Here is a 17319-nt window from a genome sequence, read left to right on the forward strand (position 1 = left end):
GAGGGGGTTGCTGTGCTTGTTGGCTGGCAGTGAGAGGGTTACTGTGCTTCTCGGCTGGCAGTGAGAGGGTTACTGTGCCTGTCGGCTAACAGTGAAAGGGTTACTGTGCCTGTCGGCTGACAGTGTGAGGGTTACTGTGCCTGTTGGCTGGCAGTGAGAGGGTTACTGTGCCTGTTTGCTGGTAGTGAAAGGGTACTGTGCCTGTTGGTTGGCAGTGAGAGGGTTACTGTGCTTGCTGGCTGGCAGTGAGAGGGTTACTGTGCTTGCTGGCTGGCAGTGAGAGGGTTACTGTGCCTGTCGGCTGGCAGTGAGAGGGTTACTGTGCCTGTTTGCTGGCAGTGAGAGGGTTAATGTGCCTGTTGGCTAGCAGTGAGAGGGTTACTGTGCCTGTTTGCTGGTAGTGAAAGGGTACTGTGCCTGTTGGTTGGCAGTGAGAGGGTTACTGTGCTTGCTGGCTGGCAGTGAGAGGGTTACTGTGCTTGCTGGCTGGCAGTGAGAGGGTTACTGTGCCTGTCGGCTGGCAGTGAGAGGGTTACTGTGCCTGTCGGCTGGCAGTGAGAGGGTTACTGTGCCTGTTGGCTAGCAGTGAGAGTGTTACTGTGCCTGTCGGCTGGCAGTGAAAGGGTTAATGTGCCTGTCGGCTGACAGTGAGTAGGCTACTGTGCCTGTTGGCTGGCAGTGAGCGGGTTACTGTGCCAGTTGGCTGGGAATGAGAGGGTTACTGTGTCTGCTGGCTGGCAATGATAGGGTTACTGTGCCTGTTGGCTAACAGGGGTCACACCTGTCTTTCAGTTTGTACACTTTACAGAAAACTGAAAGACAAGTGTGACCCCTGCCTTACAGCAGCTAATGTAATTTATAGAGAAAACTGACAAATTGCGCAAGATGTCAGTTTTTTTTCTGCATGCGAAATCTGCATTAAAGTGTGACCTTGCTTATTGTTTAACATGAGTTCTCAGTTGAAGTCAGTTTTTTCTGTGCAGAAAACGCGTACGAAAGCCGGTAAGTGTGACACCTGAGAGGGTTACTGTGCCTGTTGGCTAACAGTGAGAGGGTTACTGTGCCTGTTGGCTGGTAGTGGGCGGGTTACTGTGCCTATTGGCTGGCAGTGGGCGGGTTACTGTGCCTGTTGGCTGGCAATGATAGGGTTAATGTGCCTGTTGGCTAGCAGTGAGAGGGTTACTGTGCCTGTTGGCTGGCAGTGAGAGGGTTACTGTGCCTGTTGGCTGGCAGTGAGAGGGTTACTGTGTCTGTTGGCTGGCAGTGAAAGGGTTACTGTGCCTGTTGGCTGGCAGTGAGAGGGTTAACTGTGCTTGTTGGCTGGCAGTGAGAGGGTTACTGTGCCTGTTGGCTGGCAGTGAGAGGGTTACTGTGCCTGTTGGCTGGCAGTGAGAGGGTTACTGTGCCTGCTGGCTGGCAGTGCGAGGGTTACTGTGCCTGTTGGTTGGCAGTGAGAGGGTTACTGTGCTTGCTGGCTGGCAGTGAGAGGGTTACTGTGCTTGCTGGCTGGCAGTGAGAGGGTTACTGTGCCTGTTTGCTGGCAGTGAGAGGGTTACTGTGCCTGTTTGCTGGCAGTGAAAGGGTACTGTGCCTGCTGGCTGGCAGTGCGAGGGTTACTGTGCCTGTTGGTTGGCAGTGAGAGGGTTACTGTGCTTGCTGGCTGGCAGTGAGAGGGTTACTGTGCTTGCTGGCTGGCAGTGAGAGGGTTACTGTGCTTGCTGGCTGGCAGTGAGAGGGTTACTGTGCTTGCTGGCTGGCAGTGAGAGGGTTACTGTGCCTGTCGGCTGGCAGTGAGAGGGTTACTGTGCCTGTTTGCTGGCAGTGAGAGGGTTAATGTGCCTGTTGGCTAGCAGTGAGAGGGTTACTGTGCCTGTTTGCTGGCAGTGAGAGGGTTAATGTGCCTGTTGGCTAGCAGTGAGAGGGTTACTGTGCCTGTTGGCTGGCAGTGGGCGGGTTACTGTGCCTGTTGGCTGGCAGTGAGAGGGTTACTGTGCCTGTTGGCTTGCAATGATAGCGTTACTGTGCCTGTTGGCTAGCAGTGAGAGGGTTACTGTGGCTGTTGGCTGGTAGTGAGAGGGTTACTGTGCCTGTCGGCTGACAGCGAAAGGGTTACTGTGCCTGTCGGCTGGCAGTGAAAGGGTTACTGTGCCTGTCGGCTGGCAGTGAGAGGGTTACTGTGCCTGTCGGCTGGCAGTGAGAGGGTTACTAGGAATCTCCATTGTGCTGCTCCTGCATCTCTGCAAGCCTAGCTGTGAATTCTTAGGAAATTAGCCATGACAAACGTGCCAGTCCTCTTAGCCCTCTTCCTCCTATATCCTCCGGTACCCGCCCTTTCCCTCTCCGCTTATTAACCCTCTCACTGTCAGGTGTCAGATCATGTCACAATCCACCACCCCAGCAAGTTTTCCATTAGATTTTTTTCTTGTCTGCTGGCAATTCAACCACTTCCTGTTGCAAAATTGGTAAAAAAAATTGGTAAAAAAAAAAAAAAAAACCTGACACTTGTGGAGCATTGACAGGTGGTAAAAGCTGCAGTCCTCACCTGAGTCATAATGAAACATTATAGTAAGAGTCACTGATAAAATGATAAATTAGCAGTCATGGGAGTCTCATGCAGGAGTGGCAGGAAGCGCTCACCAAGGATGCTGCATGCAGCTGCAATCACACATCCTCCAAGAGCCCTTCCACACCAAGTCTGTTGCGCTGTGATAAGATCATAACATGGCTGAAAAGACACACTGCACCATGTTACTGCTGTGGTGAGGCCATACAGGGAGGCATACAGTACAATGAAAGTATGCCCTACTGCCACTGTGAACGCACTCAGCAGGGCATGCTGTGTGTTACTGCATCCGAACCCTCCACACTGCACTCGATGTGGAATTCCTCATCGGAATATCATTATTGTGTTATAAAGCAAGTATTGTCCGTTGCGACAAAATGCAATGGACTTGGTGTGGAAGGGCCGTCAAGGTGACAGAGACAGGCCAATTCACAGCGATCATATAAACCATAATTTATAATTATACACGTTACAATCTTTCTGTTTGATTTTACCGCAATTTTAATTAAAAAATCTGATATATATTCAACAGAAAAATCTGATCAAATTTCCTGTTTCATTCCATTTTTTGAGATTGGACGAGTTGGAATATTCAGACCAACTTTAACGAGAATTGTGTGATGTGTGATGGATTGCATTCAACCAGAATACATTTTATGTAACTATTTAAAACATAAAAAAAAACATATTTATTGTTTGTATAAACAACAAAAAGGACAGAATTATGTAGTGTGTGTATATTTATATTAAATAAAAGATGAAAAAAGTATGTTATGTAATGTAAAATAATATGTTTGGTAAAATTATAATAAAATGGAACTGTACTGTACAGGTAGTCCCAGACTTATAAATGCCTGACTTATGAACAACCCGCCGATATGAACGGCATGGATTCAGTGTTTCCATGGGAACAAGCCCCCCCCCCCCCCCCCCCCCCAAACAAAAAAAAAGTCAAATTGGACTTGTAGTTTTTGAAAGAAAAAAAAACAATTTTAAAAAGTTCAAAGAAAAAATGGCTTTTAAACTTGTATAAGCAGGTACAGGGGGCAGAGGTGACACAGTGGGGGACACTGGAGGCACAGGGGGGCACAGAGGAGGTACAGGAGAAAGAGATGGTACATTGCTCCGACTTTAGAACAGATTCAGGTTAAGAACGAACCTACAGTGCCTATCTTGTTCCTTAATCGGGGACTACCTGTACTTGGTTTATTTAAATTACTAAACACATATCAATGAGAGGTTTCAGAAAAAAGAAAGTTTGTTAAAGGAATTTTGAAGTAGCTATGTGGTGTTATGTGGAAATTGTAAAAGCTAAACAGAGGATGATGATGGCAGGAGATATTTATAGATGTACAGATGTTCAATATGAACAATCCATTTAAAAAAAAAAAGGTATTCATGTTAAAAATCAAAATGATCAAAAGTTGATTACTGAGTGAAAAGTTTTTCAATCCAGCCAACTCTTTTGACAAATACGATCTTTGTCTTTTTTATAAAAACATGGCGTATGTACACGTAGTACCTCAAACAACTTTCTCAGAAATTTAAAATCGCAAAAAAAAAAAATTGCATTGGTTTTGTTGAATAAAAACAAAAAAAAATGTGCATACACCAGATCCTACAAATCTGTTACCCTACAACCTACAAATCTGCTACCCTACATCCTACAAATCTGTTACCCTACATCCTACAAATCTGTTACCCTACATCCTACAAATCTGCTACCCTACATAACACAAATCTGCTACTCTGCATCCTACAAATCTGCTATCCTATTTCCCACAAATCTGTTACCCCACATCCTACAAATCTGTTACCCTACATCCTACAGCCCTACGGGCTAGTCCACACTAGGTCCGGAAACGTATCCGTGGCTGCGTTTTTCAGCCCTGATGAAAAACGGAGTCCCGGATACTAATGTTAAAAATAGCAGCCGTCCTCACCCAAGAAAAAAACTGATCCGTCTGTGTTTGCAGGGACCCGTTCACAAAACCTGAACGGAAGGTCCGGATCTGCTGCATTTTCACGCAACGGATCAGGACCCTGATACACGCAGGGGTAGTGAAAAGCAATGAGAAAACGCCACTCCATCTCCACAGGCAATATAGCACCAAAAACGGATGAAAAAACGGATAGCCTGAACTTAATTGGCCCAAAAAATCCTCCCACTACCTTCCTAATGACAGAGACATTTTCTGTCCGTGTTTCGGGGTAAAAAACTGAACGGAAACTGATGCAAAACTAATGCACTTTTTATGAAAACGGATCAGTTTGCGGTCTGGTGGTACTCCCCCTGATCTTCCCCTGATCTTCCCCTGATCCCGGACTGCAGCGTCCGTCCTGCAACCGTGCCTAGTGTGGACCTAGCCTACATCCTACAAATCTGCTACCCTACATAACACAAATCTGCTACTCTGCATCTTACAAATTTGCTATCCTATTTCTTACAAATCTGTTACCCTACATCCTACAAATCTGTTGCCCTACATCCTACAAATCTGCTACTCTACATCCTACAAATCTGTCACCCTACATCCTACAAATCTGCTACCCTTTATTCTGCAAATTTGTTATCCTACACCTTACACATCTGCTACCCTACATCTTACAAATCTGTTACCCTGCATCCTATAAATTCCCATTGACTTGTTTATTAGCTTTTAGATTTCACATACAATAGCAAATTACGTGCCTCAGGCAGTGGCAGCTGCACAGTCTATCTGGACGGATACCGTATATACTCGCATACAAGCCGAATTTTTGACCCTCAAAAAGGGGGCCAAAAGTTGGGGGGGGGGGGGGGGGGGTCGGCTTGTATGCGAGTCTTGGGTGGTGGTGGGTGGTGGTCCGCGCCCCCCCCCCCCGCCCACTCCCTCCGCGGCCGCCGCTGCTATTACCTGTTCAGCCGGTGGCCGCTTCCTCTAACCTGGGTGCCCCTCTCGCTCTCCATCATGCGTTGAAGTGTATCACATCAGCGCACCCGGCGCTACTGCTGTGACGAGGCAGGAGAGAGCGGTTCCCCTGGTAACGACGATGTGTATCGCCATCGATGTGTATTACTATTGGCTATACTGGGCACTTTACTGGCTATACTGGGCACTATACTAGCTATACTGGGCACTATACTGGCTAAACTGGGCACTATACTTGCTATACTGGGCACTATACTAGCTATACTGGGCACTATACTGGCTATACTGGGCACTTTACTAGCTATACTGGGCACTATACTAGCTATACTGTGCACTTTACTAGCTCTACTGGGGCACTACCTAGCAACACTGGGGCACTATACTAGCTATACTGGGCACTTTACTAGCTATACTGGGCACTTTACTGGCTATACTGGGCACTATACTAGCTATACTGTGCACTTTACTAGCTCTACTGGGGCACTACCTACCAATACTGGGGCACTATACTAGCTATACTGGGGCAATACCTACCCAGACTGGGCACTATACTAGCTATACTGGGCACTATACTAGCTATACTGGGCACTTTACTAGCTATACCGGGGCACTACCTACCCATACTGGGCACTATACTAGCTATACTGGGCACTTTACTAGCTATACTGAGGCACTACCTACCCATACTGGGCACTATACTAGCTATACTGGGACACACTGGGGGGATCACGCGGCCAGCACCAATCCAGCATTTCCTACCACCGGCTTATATGGTGGTCAATCATTTTTCCCTGTTTTTTAGGTAAAAGTTGGGGGCTCAGCTTAAATGCGGGTCGGCTTATACGCGAGTATATACGGTATATCCGTCCAGAAAGACTTAAGTGGTTAAATTGCAAAAAGACTATTGTTAAAGGGAACCTGAAGTGAGAAAAATGTAATTTATTTTCTTATAAACAATTCCAGTTGCCAGGCATTTCTGCTGATCTCCGCTTCATTCACAGTGATGCACTGCTGCATAACGGCCTTTTTGTAACGCAACACAGTGTAGCAGGTATGTTGGGATGCAATAGCATGTGGCATCGTAACACACTGCATGCAGTGCGCTGCCCCAAAAGGCTTGCGTTAAGAGTGACAGTGAAGCATACTTTCTGTTGACTGTATGCTTCACTCTACTTCAGTGTATGCGACACAACTCACGGATAACGTGCGACGCAGCTTTTCCTTTGTGTTGTGTTCCTGCTGCTACAGGGAACACAACGGCCACTTTCAACGTTGCCCTTGGCTGCAGTAGTGTCTAAATCACACCTGAAACAAGCATGCAGCTTATTCAGTCAGATTTTTGTCAGAAATATCTGATCTCCATGCTTGTTCAGGGTCTATGGCTAAAAATATTAGAGGCAGAGGAACAGCAGAACAGCCAGGGAATGTGCATTAATTAAAATGAAATAAACATGTCACCCTCCGTATCCCTTTCACTTCAGGTTCCCTTTACCATACCTTTTTTTTTTACTTTATTTTTACCGAAAGTAGAATTTAAAGAGGAATTTTAACACAAATTGAACATGCATCCCAATCAGTAGCTGATATTCCCTTTCCCATGAGAAATCTATTCCTTTTCTCAAATATATCATCAGGGACATCATTATGGCTGATACTGTTATGAAAATCCCTCCCTCTATGTGATGTCAGGGCCATGGCCCTGACAGTTTCCTGTTTGTGAACCTCATTCATTCCCATTGTGGGAAATAACGTTGTTGTTTTTTCCAGTTGCCAAGCAAGCAGTGTCTCCTTCGGTGCATAGAACTCTCAGTTAACAAACAAAACAACAAACAAACACAGAACATTTATATCGCGCTTTTCTCCTGGCGGACTCAAATCGCCACAGCTGCAGCCACTAGGATGCGCTCTATAGGCGGTAGCAGTGTTTGGGAGACTTGCCCAAGGCCTCCTACTGAATAGGTTCTGGCTTACTGAACAGGCAGAGCCGAGTTTCGAACCCTGGTCTCCTGTGTCAGAGGCAGAGCCCTTAACCACTGCACTATTCAGCCACTAACAAACATTCCGTACAGATCACCTGGCAGAACTAAAGATGTTGCTGCCTAGGATTAATTTTATAATGCAAGTCAGGGAAAGGAAATATTTTACAACGGGCAAACACTGAATAAATAATGTATAAAGGAATATCCTACCTAATAATGATCGAGTGTCCCTGTCCGTGTGTAAGTGCTTTTGTGCTACTCCGCATGTCAAGCACTGACAGCTATTAGGACAGGACGCAGGGCGGATGGCTGAGCGGGCGGGCGAGAAAACGTGCGACCAGCGGGCGTGTGCGCGCATGACCGGCGGGAGCGCGCATGACCGGCGGGAGCGCGCGCGTGCAGAGTGCGATAATGACAGACCTAGAGCCCGTTTTCAAACGGGCTTAGGTCACTAGTTGTAAATAATTAGCAATTTTATTCATTAAATTATTTTCACTACAGTTCCTCTTTAACTTTAAATATAGGACAGACTTCAGAGAGGCAGTGGATGTACATATCTGAGATAAAATGACAGAAACCGCAGACTGCTTAGTAAAGATTTATTTTTGAGGAATGAGCTGGCAAATTTCCCTATAGGGGAAGTTCCACTTTCTTAAGAAAAATTCAATGCATTCAGTATTCTATATTATACTGTATGTATATCAAGGCATGATGGCAATCTTTACTTTAGCTTGCTGATCAACCTAGGCATTTAAAATGAGTAAATCTGCCCAATGAGTTTATTAGCACAACACAAGATAGACAACGCATCTCATGGGTTTCATAATGCTTCCTCGGGTAATTCAAAAATGCAATGGTCAGAAACCCAAAAACCGAATTGGTTGTCCTGTATTGTGCTAATAAATGCATTGTTCCAAGAAACTGGTTGCATGTGCTTGAGAGGTTTGGACAAGTTACTAAAGGGTAGAGATGTCACCTTACTAACACAGATCAAGCTAGTTAAAGCTATGGTCTTCCCAGTAGGTAACATATGGCTGTGAAAGTCGGACTATAAATAAGGTCATGCGTAGAAAAATGTATGCTTTTGAACTGTCGGTGTGGAGTAAGCTGAAAGTTCCCCGGACTGCTAGAAGATCTAATCAGTCAGTACTAAAAGAGCCAAAATTAATATGAGAAATGGAGGAAGCAGGCAAGCACATGCGCAAAACGCTCCAGGTCTTTATTGTGCGCTGTAGGCCGCGTGCACCCGGCCCAGCGCATTTAGGAGGCTCTAAGAGGCAGAATGGAGAACAGGGGGATCGGTGAGCATCAGGACAGCGCACCATACATGCCTGCTCCCCCGTTACTCATATTCATTTTGTCTCTGGTATCCTTGAAAGAGGAACTGTAGTGAAAATAGCAATGAATAAAATTCCTTATTTTTACAATAATAATTTATAGATTATTTAGTCAGTGTTTGCCCATCGTAAAATCTTTCCTCTCCCTGATTTACGTTCTCAACTGTTTCACTGGTGGTGGCATCTTTAGCTCTGCCAGGTGATCTGTAGGGAATGTTCATTACTGAGAGTTTTAAGCACAGAGGGAGATACTGCTTACTTGGCAGTTGGAAAAAGCTGTTATTTCCTACAATGCAACGAGGTTCACAGACAGACCACAGACTATGGTCCTGACATCACACTGTAAGGCCTGGAACCCACTGAAATCCGCAAACGCAAAACGCAACCGCTAGCGTTTTGTCTGAGCGGTTTGCAAGCGGATTCATGCGCGTTTTCGGTCGCGTTTTGCAACAGTGTATTTTTTTGCTCAGCGGTTGTGTAGCGTTTTGCGTTTTTATCCTGATTGGTCCTGTGAATTATTTTTCATTTTGTTACAGTGTGCTGAACCGCAAAACGCTAGCAAAACCGCTCAGTTTAGGTTTTGCTGAGCGTTTCCGCCAGCGGTTCAATACTTTACATTGAAGCGCTAACGCTCCCAAAATGCTGCACGTCCTGCGTTTGCGTTTCTGAGAAACGCAAACGCTCCTGTGGAAGTTGCCCCATCCATTAACATTAGCCCAGCGTTTTGGCAAACTGCTAGCGTATCGCAGCGCTGCCAAAACGCTGCCAAAAGCGCTCCTGTGGGTTCCAGCACTGGGAGAGGATTCACCACAATATCAGCTACACAGACCCCCCCCCCCCCCCCCCCCGATGATCTATTAGAGAAAAGGTAAATATTTCACATGGGAATGGTGGTATCAGCTACTGATTGGGATGACGTTCAATCCTGGGTTAAAGTTCGGCCAGACTGTTCACTAGAAGGGCTGATACTATTAAAACTCAAATACCTTGGTCAGATAATTAGAAGACTGGATTCTTTGAAGAGGTGCATGATGTTTGGAAAAATTGAGCAGAAAAGAAGGACTACAGAGGCTAAGATGGATAGACAGCATGGGCCGTATGCAATTCATTTTTTCTCCTGAGTTTTTACCTGGGTGATAGTTTTAAACTTGTCAATAAAATGCCTTTTAAGCCACCAGAAAGCAAGAAAATACTCAAAATAATTTTGACAGTACCTTTTCACCTACTTTTTAGTACTTTTTTTAGTTGAAAGGGCTGAAAAGTTATTTTAAATCTAAGGCTGCATTTCCACTTGTGCAGTGGGAATCGTTGCGGGAAAAATGTGCATGCTATGCGAATTTCGCATGCAGGTCTATGCGAATTTCCATGCGAATTCGTATGGGTGACGATGTATGCGAATTTAACCATGGCAGTGCTGGTGTGATTTTCCATTGTTTCTATGCGAATTCGCATGAAAATTCACATACCTAAACCACATGCAAATTTCCTATTAAATACATTGTATGCGATTCGCATAGCGGTATGTGGTACGCGAATTCTGATGTCTCTGTCGTGCACAGAAAAATGCAAAGGAATCCTGACAAGTGTAAACAGTCCCATTCACTTGTATTGCTATGCGAATTTGCATACGAAAAACGCATGCGAATTTGCGATAGTGGAAATGGGCCCTTAGATGAAAAATTATCTCCTGGGGGAAAAGTCAGGTGAAAACATGAATTGCATATGGCCAACCAATGGGGAGAAGAATTATGTATCCGGGCACCAGCCAGCAGTAATGCTCAAATCACACCTTTATTACATCCACCTGGAATTCCAATCAAACGGTATATACAGTCAGCCTAACAGCTGTTTCGCAGGAGTACCTGCTTCTTCAGAGGCAACATTGGCCCCATGTGTGACGCTATGGACATGCCTATGCAAACATCTGGCGTGTAAAAGTGCATATGGTCATGAAAAGTTGGAGTCAACTAAACAAGGAGGAGGAGAGCTTTAAAAATAAGCCAACATATACCTCACTTTTTAATCTGCTTTTTTATATTGTTTTAATTGTTTTGGTAGCCTCCTTACATAATTTTTATAGCCTCATGCTTATATTCTATCCAAACTTACTACATTATATTTTGTTCCTGGTTATTCTTTGTGTTTTGTTTTTTTTTTTTTAGTAAGGTCTAAACGCCCTTACCCACAACACGATTTTTCCAATGATTTTCCCGACGACCAGCGATACTTTGAGCGATGGTCTCCACGTTTTCACGATATAGGTACAGGCACGCGATCAAGCAAATGTTGTTTAGTGTTGCACGGCGATAATGACAGTCATGGTGGATCGGATCTTTAAAGTAGATCTTCCGTGTTCTGTTTTTTTTTTTTTTTTTTTAAAAAGTGTTTCACTTACCTGGGGCTTCTACTGGCCCCTTGCAGACATCCTGTCCCACGTTGGTCATCAAGGTTCCTCCGGTCCCCCCGCTGTGGCTCACTTTCACTTCTGCGCCTGCGTGGCCTTGCTCCAGCTCACGCTGCGGGGAGCATCTTGCGCAGGCGCAGGATGAGGTTTTCCAGTACTGCACCTGCGCAGGACGCTCCTGGCCACAGGAGCGCGAAGAAGGATGCACGCGGACAGGGCCACGCAGGCGAATTTGCCGTCGACTTGTAAGTCGGCGGTAACGAAAGTGAGCCGTGGTGGGGGACCAGAGGATCCTTGAGGACCAGAGTGGGACAGGGCAGGGGGCCAATAGAAGTCCCAAGTAATTAAAACTTTTAACAAAAAAAAAAAATTCCACTGAAGATCTATGCCTGACAATTCCGCACAAAGTACCGCAATCGCTTGACTTCCCATTCACACCCATCGTGTGACGCCCATACCCGCCGGCCGGAAGATGGATCGTGGGACACTCATTGACAGGGAGACGTCGCTGGATCCATCTTCCTCTGTCGGGTGGTCCACCAGCCTCTCGGGGAGGGGCGATATGACTTCCAGGAATGGAGGAGAGAGATCTGACTGCTGGTTACCTGCAGTGGAGTAGCTAAGGAGCTATGGGCCCTGGTGCAAGTTTTACATGGGGCCCCCCAAGAACTCTATACATAATTTATATGGCGTACCAAAACCTGCAGACGACAACCACAGTGTCAGAGGTGCAAGAAGGGGATGGGGAACAGTGCGTTAAGGATTATTGCTATTCAAAGCATCTATAGAAGTGACTATTACCAGCACAGGATCAATATAGAGCTAATATTGTGATAGATGGTGGACCCTTTGGGGCCCCTCTGGCTCAAGGGCCCCGATGCGGTCGCTAACTCTGCACCCTCTATTGCTAGGCCACTGGTTACCTGATCGGCGGGTCTTTAGAAATAGGCCCCTAAATGACAGACTTGTCCAGACCAGCAGCACCCATCCAGGTTTATGGCACTGATATAATGAACCTGGACAGAGCTGGGACAAGGTCCTTCAGCACCCAAGGCTGAGACCCCAAAGTGCGCCCCTCCAATCCTGCCACCCCAGCCATCACACGCTGATTGCTATTAGACTAAGAGGCACCACAGGGCCCACAACCTCCTCAACACCTTAATATGTAGTTATCTGGCTTGCAGTCACTGCCATGTATCCCCTTTTCTTATTTCTTTCTGCCTCAAACACAATAAGGAATGACAGCTGAATGAATTCTGCGCCCCCTCTTACACTGCGCCCTGAGGCTGGAGCCTCTCCAGCCTATGCCTCGGCCCGGCCCTGAACCTGGAATTTCCCTTTGAGCGATCTTGCTGTGACACGGCCAAACCACTGAGCTGCAGACAGAATAAACACTGGAGGGGGGCTCCACAGTGCTGTATAGAGATGGTCAATGACATTCTAAGAATTCTGGCTTGCATGCAAATCTACTGAAAATTGTACGCAGCTTGTAAGAGGGCCAATCAGAAACAACAGTAAATGTATTTGATTGGCCTAAATCTGCATAAAGTTTATATTAAATTTGCATAGAAGCCAAAATTATGATCATGCCTTTTGCTATCTCTAGTGCTGTGGAGGCCACAAACAGCTATTGCAGATGCTCTATCATTGACAACCTTAACTGCTTCAGCAGCATGGATGACGCTGCTATAGCCACACAGATGTGTCACATCCGTGCACTGAGCCGGGTGCCGTGCTCGATCGGGCACACTCAGAAGCACGATCCCAGTGGTCCTCAAAGCAGGAAGGATTGGTGGAAGGGGACATGCGTCCCCAGAGCCAATCCAAGCCTGCATTCCACCATAGGCGCCCATGTAAAGTTCACTAATAAATATGGGCGCCAAAGTCACCTGATAGCTGCCGATCGGACAGCCCACTATAGAAAGTGCAGTTATAAATATAAAAATAATGGGCTCCAGGGAACCTGCTATTTATAGCCGCAGTTTCTATAGTGGGCGGTACTGGTGCCTGTTATTTCAGGGGTTTCCCCAGAAATTCTTTCCACCGTGGGTGGCATGAAAAAGTAGCCGGGTGGGGCGAGATAAGAGAATGCAGGACCAGCGCTTCTCTGCACAACTCTGCTCACAGCATAAGAGGAGGTGAGCTGATGACAGCTGGGTGCTCACCAAAACTAGCCGGGTGGAGCACGAAAGAGCCTGGGGACAACACTGTATTTTATTGGGCAACTTCGGCACCCAAATTAACTGTTACAGTCACTATTAGAAGCAGTTTACATGGGCGCCTATGGCAATGCCCATTAGTGTTAGGAATAGATTGGGGAAGTTTAGTGTTAGGAATCTGTGTGCACAAAATAACAGCAATAAAATATCAGTAATTCTCCCGATATTCTATTATTCACAGTGGTAGGATGTCGATAATCTTACCGATGTTGTACTATTACCCACCGATGTTGTACTATTACCCACTATTACCCACTGTCCACCCTAACCCAACCTACCCACCAGCTATTCCTAACACTAACCAGCCCTATCTAAAAGAGCTGCAAAAATGCCATAGGCGCACCTTGAGAATAATGGATTGCTGTGCATCCTCATTTTAATCATAATGAGTTGTAGAATAGATTTCGATGTGTCTTATAGCTTGGGCCACTGTCACATAAAAATTAGGTAAGGACAAACACAATCCATCATTTAAAAAATGTCATTTTCAAAATTATAATCAAACTTAGGAAAATTTCAACAAGACAACATGAGCTGCTAGCTTCAAAACACCCACTTTTGAGTAGCTTTACTTAATGGTGACATTTGTGGCCTTTTTGATATCCTGGCTCTTCTGGGGATGTGCAAACAAAGAATGGCTCTGTAACAATTAATGTAAAAAAAAAATGGACTGCAAAAAAAACATAGGCATACTTTGAGAATCATGGATTGTTGTGTATCTAGTTTGTAATCAAATTACGTATATGTGACCTCATTTTAATCATAAGAGTTGAAGAATAAATTTTGATGTGTCTTATTGGTTGGACCATGAGGGTATATCACTGTTATTTTTGCAAATAAGGGCTTGCAATTATTGCTAGGGTACAATAAGAAGACAAGAATCACAACATAGAAAAATACACCTTTTTTTAAAATTATATATTATACCCATACATTGCACTAGGAACATAATGTTAATACTGGGATAACCAGGATAATGGGGAAAATAAAATCTGTGAGTTTTATGTATAGTAGCATTATTTATTTAAAAAAATATAGTGGACGGAAATGGAGAAATATGCTTTGGGCTCTTTCACATCAGACAATGCGTGCAGGGGCCGTTCTCCTGCACGCGTTGAATAGCCTGCGATGTGTCGTCGGGATGATGCTGTTCGACGTAATCAGCGGCGGTAGCTATTAAATCACCTGACGGGAAAACGCTGGCTCCCAACGATTAAAAGCTCCCGGGTGCGTTGAACCGCAACGCACTGAAACTAAGCGTCGGGTGTGAAAGGTAAAATGAAAGTCTATGGACTTTCATTCTACCTTGGTTAACGCAAAGTTTCGACTTTGCGTCAAAACGCAGGAAACGGGCTCTGGTGTGAAAGAGCCCTTAGAGAATAAAATAATTACTAAAAAAATATTACCCACAAAAAGCCTAATTTGTCCTAAAAAAAACAACAAAAAACAAAAGATCTAGATAACTTAGGTGTGATAAGTAGAGATGTGGAGAACGGTTCCTGAACCGTTCGCCGGCGAACATCTCCAAATCCCTGGGGCTTTTACTACTTCCGGGTCGCACTGACCCGGAGTAGTAAGCCTGCGCTGCTCGGCGGAGGGCGTCCTAGATGCCGGGCACTTTCTGCGCCTGTGCGTGACGTCATGAACGACGTCACGCTCATGCGCAGAGAGTGCCTGGCAACAGGAGCATGATCGAGGACGCGCTCCGCCGGGCAGCGCAGGCGTACTACTCCAGGTCAGTGCGACCTGGAAGTAGTAAAAGCCCCAGGGATGTTCGCCAGGCGAACAGTTCGCCGCATCTCTAGTGATAAGTAGTGATAAAGTTATTGGGGAATGAATGGGGTGAAAACAACCCACAGGCTGAAGTGAATAGAAAGGAATGTTGTGAAAATAATTTAAATTGCTTATTTATTTACAGAATTAATTTATTAGTCAGTGTTTGCCCATTGTAAAAATGTTTAGGCCCCTTTTACACTTAAAGGACCACTATCGCGAAAAAAGTAGGCAGTTAAAATGTCAAAGAATGAAGAAAATCCGCACTTCCAGCTTGTTGCAATGGTGGCATGTGCCTGGAACTAGAGTTGACAGCAAACAATTCTAATCTTGTATGAATAAAGAGGAGTCCGGCACCATCCGCTTGAATGCTCTTTAAAGAGAAACTCCAACCTAGAATTGAACTTTATCCCAATCAGTAGCTGATACCCCCTTTTACATGAGAAAAGTAATGCTTTTCACAAACAGACCATCAGGGGGCGCTGTGTGACTGATTTTGTGCTGAAACCCCTCCCACAAGAAGCTCTGAGTACTGCGGTACTTTTGGCAATTTGTTACAATGTAACAAGGCTCACAGACAGGAATTAGCTGCTTACAGCTGTCCCTCTAACAGCCAAAACAGCTAGGAGCAGCTACATAACCTGCCCACAGTAAAAATGTCACCATGTAATAAATGTCAGAATGTAAATCAGGGAGAGGAAAGATTTTACAATGAGCAAACACTGACTAAATCATTTATACATAATTATGGTAAAAAATGAAGCACTTTTTTTACTACATTATTTTCACTGGAGTTCCTCTTTAAACTTTATTGTAAGATCCGACATCTCAAACAGAGATATCTGACAATAAAGTTTAAAGAGCATTCAAGCGGATGGCAGTTAAAATGTGACAGATGACAAGTTTTGGGCCAGTCCAATCTTTTTAAGGGGGATTCTCAGGGCTTTCTTTGTTTTCAACAGCATTTCCTGAACAACAGTTGCAAAATCTAACTGACATAATAGTGTGCAAGTGATTAGGGAGGCCGGCTGGTATCTTACTATTTTGGCAGTTAAACTGCTGTTCACGAAATGCTGTTGAAAACAAAGCAAACCCTTGAAATACCCTATGAGGAGATGGATTGTCCCAAAACCTGTCGGTTCTGTCAGATTTTAAATGCCTACTTTTTTTCGCGATAGTGGTCCTTCAATCAGTTGGTATGCGTTAGTACGCGTTTTTTCAATAGAAGTGCATTGGGAAGAAGATTTCAGTTAAAACGCGTTAAGTGTGAAAGGTGCCATAGGAAAACATGGGCATTACTTTGAAAATCCGTTTTCTTTCAGTTATAACTGAGAGCAACTGATTAAGTGCAAAAGGGCCCTTACTCTCCTTGATTTACTGAATTGAACTCCTTGATTTAAATTTTCTGAAATTTGTCACAGGTGTTGGCATCTTTATTTCTGTTAGGTGACACTCTGCGGATTGTTTGTTTCTGAGAGTTTGAAGCTAGCCTGGTCTCCCAAAATGCTCTGGGTGGAGAATTCCGCATAGCTAAACAGCCTAGGCAAAGCATCACTGGGAGGGTGGGGTTACATGATTATTATTATTTAATATGTGTATCGTGCCAACATCTTTCACAGTGCTGTACAGAGTATATTGTCCCTCAGAGGGGCTCACACTCTAATCCCTACCATAGTCATACTGTATATCTATGTATGTATCACATAGTGTATGCATCATAGTTTAGGGGGAAACCAATTAATTTTCTGTATGTTTTTGGGACGTGGGAGGAAACCGAGGTGCCCGGAGGACACCCACACAGACCCAGGGAGAACATACAAACTCTGTGCAGATATTTACATATGAATATACAGCATTATACATGGTAGATATAGGAAGTGTTTCTGAGGCTAAAACCAGCATAATTACAGTAAAAGTGGGTATCTCCAATAATTTACTGCATCCTACTTTGTGTCACTACAGGGTCTCTTTAATGAAATGATTAACAATCAGAAGTCAGTTTTGTTGGAAGGAGTTTTGTTGAATGGAGGTGGGGGGGGGGGGGGGGGAGAGGCTACAGGCAACGAAGGAGCAAGCAGCATTAGTGTGCCCATTATTTATAGATTGGCTATGATCAATTGCTAAGCCACACC

This window comes from Hyperolius riggenbachi, chromosome 7, assembly GCF_040937935.1.
Source record: "Hyperolius riggenbachi isolate aHypRig1 chromosome 7, aHypRig1.pri, whole genome shotgun sequence".
Taxonomy (NCBI): Eukaryota; Metazoa; Chordata; class Amphibia; order Anura; family Hyperoliidae; genus Hyperolius; species Hyperolius riggenbachi.